A 4,809-nucleotide genomic window follows, 5' to 3' on the forward strand; every position below is an offset into this window, starting at 1 on the left:
ATTTGTCAAGAGTAAAAGTTTTCTGAATGGCAACACTGAAACTTAATTCAAAATCAAATGTGTAATGAATCTGGGGTGCCTCTGGAAGACTTTGCTCATGTTGAAAATGTCTTGGGCAAAAAGGGATCAGGAGTGGAAAATGTTTAAGAAACCCTGATCTAGTATCATTAAAAGGAGCTCAGTATTAGGGAAAAAATCATTTCCTCATTTCATCTCCCGACCAAATCTTTTCCCATCATGATGCTTTCTTTCTTCTCATCCTCTTCCCATCTCTCAGTTCCTTTAGCAAGTGACTAGCATGATGACCTTATGCTATATGAAAACCTTGATATATACTGAAATAACCGTAACTCATACATCACATAAAACTCCCACAGACTTCGATAACTCAATAGAGAAAAGTAGCTGATAATCACTGGGGCTGTGAACCTGTCTACCCTGGGCTCTACTACTTGGTGAGAATTTGCATTTCCCCCAAATATATTGAAGTACAATATATATTTTAACAAAATACCCAAGTGATTCTTATATATACCTGGAGATCTATATCACAGATTCTGAATCAGAATAGTTTAGGTGGAAATGCAAATTCTCAGCAGGCTGACCAGTGCAAAGTTCTGACAAGCACTCATCAAATACAATTCAGGAGGCATATTTAACTTCTGAATTTCCATATTTCTCTGTCCAATTGGGAAGTGATATCTGCACCCTTCATTCCTCCTGGGGAAAATTTCAAAAAGACTTTTTTGTAGTGTGGTGGGTTATACTGCTAACCAAAGATGACAGTCCAAAACCACCAGCCACATGAGTTTCTACTTCCATAGAGGGATCCAGGCTGAGACTTATGTATCAGCAGCCCTAAGGGAGCATCAGTCACGGGACCATGTGGCTGAAAGGCAGAAGACCCCAAATATCAGCGAGAATGCTGCCTGGAAGCATGACTAAGAAGAGGTTGTCCGTACCCAAGGAGTGTGTCCTAAGCATCCCTGACCCTGAACTATATAACCTGTTAACTTCCTGAATAAGCCTCATAATCGTGAATAGGGTCTGTGAGGTCCATGTGACTATTGCAAAGAATTATAGAGCCCAGCAGAGAAGTATGAGAAGGTTGGAATCAGAATTAGTGAAGAAGGTTGGAGGTGGAGGCAGCTCTGAATGGGTGTTGGACTGATGAATTTGATTCTCCTCCCTTAGGAAGTCAAGGGAGATAAGTTAGACTTGGGCCCCACACTCTCCTTACACTCAGGCCAAAACAAAAGAAGAAATAAAAACTTCATCAAGAAAAGGATTTTCTGTTCCTTTTCTCCCAAAATAATACATTCTACACTTAAACATTTTCAACTTCCTCTAGCTATTCACCCCTCTTTAGACTCCATAGTCTAAGCATCTTCCCAAGAAAACCACTGAGAGTCCTTGGGAGTGGACAGGGGCAAAGTGAGTGCAGTGAGCCCCTGGGAGTCCTTTCTAAGTGATGCCTCCTCCCAATTTTTGAGGGCCCAGGAGCAATCTCTAAGTTGCGTGCATTCTCAATTCCAGGAAGAATAGAGGTGTTAGCAGTAGGGCACCTTTCCCTGGCTTGTCCAGCTGCCTCACTGAGGTGAATTTTTCATATCTGTGGTGCTAGGGAATGTTATTTTTGCACCTTGTCTGCACCTGGGGTCAAGTGTCACCCTCCTTCCACCATCATCCCCTCTCTCTAGGCCTCTGGCTGTCTGCCCACATGATGCATAGCATTGGGTCTTACCAGGCTGAGAGATACTGTTTAGTGGTTATGCTTTTAAGTGGTTCCCAGATCATGTGCCCATACCTGGAATACCATAGATACATCTTTGATTGTGCCTGTCATTAGGTTAGAGGTACTCCTGGTGGGATAAATTTAGTCCAAATCATTCCCTTCAGCATGACCCAAGACTCACAATGCGTTCAGCTCGAGTGCTGCCGTTTACGTCAACTATAACAGCTTGAACTGATTTATTTTTTTTAATCTGGCTAGAACTCTTTGTCCTCAATCACACTGTTTACTTGAGGAGGGTTGAAAAGAATAGTAGGAGAGAATGTACTTTTCCAGGTGGACGGTCATCCATATGAGTATACAAAAATATATCCATAGGTGTAGTTGATAGGTGATTGTAAATGTATGTGTGGCCGAATGTATTTTTATAGCTTTATTTTATCTACATTATTTCCATTTTTATTTAAAGCATTTGGGGGTAATTACATAAAAGGGAAAAACTCTACTTTCTATAGATATTCACATTATATGTTGAAATCTATGCTTGAATTATTTAGTGGGAATGCTTATGCACCAAATTAAATCCCATTCAAGGAAATAATAATAAATCATTAATCTGGACAGCAAAATTATATAGGGAAGTTTGAGGAAAGAACTGTGTTTACTCCCAGGCCCACTGAGTTTTCTATTCTGATACATTTCCAGCTACCTGTTTGGCATGGTATATGAGACATTAGCTTTGGGTTTTGCTTAGATTTCAGGGCATCTCCCTGTGGTCTTTGAGAACAGCAGTTGTGGGAATTCTTGAAAATTTTAAAAGGAATGGCTCCTTTAGGCTACAATCCCCATTAGTTTCCAGAGAGAATAGAAAGTAGATTATCCTCAGATCTAAAGTCGATTTCTCTTGGCTTGCTAACCATACTAGAATGTGAATTAAATATCAAATAGTATGATGGGTACATTATTTAACACAAACTAAACTTTTCCTGGAAGCCTTGAGACTGAGCCTTTGCTCTGTGTCTGATAAAGGCTCAAAGGCCTGCCCAGAAGACCTACGGAGACAGGAAATGACTCCGCTGGTATCAGACCGTTAGGGCCACTCTGTCTCCCATACTTCTCCAGCCTTTCCCACACTGTGCGCTGAGAATAACTGGTGGTTTTGCTTCAGAATGTGGAGAAACCCCAGGAGTTGTATGATCAAGAGATTCTGAACCGGCTCAATTTGACTCACTAGCCAGTCCCTTCTAAAGTACAAAGCAAACAGCCAGTCAGCAGACTGTCTCAAAGGTGGAAACCACACGGCTTCTTGCAGTGGCTGCTGTGAGCTTTTGATTGTTGTGATTGTTCGGAAGACAAGGCACCACGGGAAAATAAGGAGGGGAACAAAGAGCCCCACGTAGAGTGGTTTGTGAAAATAAGGACTGGCTCACACTCTCTTGCCTCAGAGGGCTTGCCGATAGGAGGGCAGTTGGGCATATTCTCTTTTAAGGGTAAAGATAAGGGGTACAGCTGGTGAGAAAAGAATGACGTGTTGAAAAAAATACATAATGTGAAAAGACAGGTTCAAAGAAGGTCTGGTAGGCTGTTGGAGAAAAACCGTGAACCTTGGAAAAAAGGAGCTAAGTCCACAGCCTCCTTACTCCATTTCCAGTATTCTTTTATCAGCAAGAGATCATTTCTTCTCTCCAAACACTTCTGCAGTAAAATCAAGTTTTCATTCTCATTGGCCATAGGGACAGCGACGTGTTTGATCATCTACTCACTGAAGCAGCTGCCCACTGCTCTACTTCAAAGTACACTTTTATGACTTAAGGGCATTTTAATAAAGAGTTCTCTAAAGCCTGGTAGCCTATCAGCTGGAATCGTAAGGAACTGTGCAGCTCATCAGGTGATACAATGTTAGAATCATAAGAAAACTGTAATAACAAAAAAACAGAAGTAGTAGAGAATCGCTTGCTCAACATTTATACTGGCTTTGGGAGGGACAATCTCCTCCCCTTTGTCCCATCTTTTCAGCCTCACTCCTGCTATTTAGAAATCAAAGTTACACCCTCAGAAAAGAAAGAAAAAATGATAAAGTATTAGTTTGAAAGACTTGCATCCTGAAGAATGTGTGAACCGCTGGCTTAGAAAAACAATGTTGTATGTTTATTTAACATATGTGAAATGCCCACAGTATGGTAGGTGCTGTTTAGGGCAAGCAAAGGTGTCTTCTGCTATGAAACATGGTTTATAAATAAGTCATTAAGTCTTTACCTTTGGAACCACAAAGACATCTTTTGCCTGGGCTATAGGAAAGAGGATATTAAGAAAGAAAGAGGAAAAGTGGCTTTGGTATCCCTGCTAACAAGCGGTGTTGAGGAAGCGAAGCTTCAAAGACGTCTTCAAGGGCACGGAGACAAGGTTTCTGACTAGTGGAGTTCAGAGCCACCAGTTAAATAGTCTAACCTCTGAAGCACGTTTTCAACTTTTAAAATATTGGCCATAGATCCCAAACCAACGCAAGCTCACTGCCTGCAGTCAATACAGACTTGTAGAGACCCGTAGGGACAGGGCAGAGCTACCCTGTGGGTTTCCGAGACTGGCTCTACAGGATAACTGAGACTGGCTCTACAGGATATCTGAGACTGGCTCTATAGGATTTCGGAGACTGGCTCTACAGGATTTCGGAGACTGGATCTACAGGATTTCCGAGACTGGCTCTACAGGGTTTCCGAGACTGGCTCTACAGGATTTCGGAGACTGGCTCTACAGGATTTCCGAGCCTGGCTCTAACAGGAGTAGAAAGCCTCGTCTCACTGACCCGGAGCAGCTGGTGGTTTCAACAGTTTCAATAAACATAGAAGGAAAGTTTTCTAGATTTTTAGAAGACTTGGTTTCAAATTTAGCCTAAGACTGAAATGTCAAATTTCCCGGACAAATTAGACATGACTGCTGATTTTTGTCAGTGCAGTGCGTTGAAACCAGATAGCCACACGGTGAGCACCATGAAAACGACTTCAGCTAGGCAGTCACAATCATTTAACCAGATCTCCTCTATTTGTAGAGAATCATGTATAAGAGCCCCCGCCCCCCCC

This window comes from Echinops telfairi, unplaced genomic scaffold (assembly GCF_000313985.2).
Source record: "Echinops telfairi isolate 266 unplaced genomic scaffold, ASM31398v2 ScPeMD7_7469;HRSCAF=8507_1, whole genome shotgun sequence".
Taxonomy (NCBI): Eukaryota; Metazoa; Chordata; class Mammalia; order Afrosoricida; family Tenrecidae; genus Echinops; species Echinops telfairi.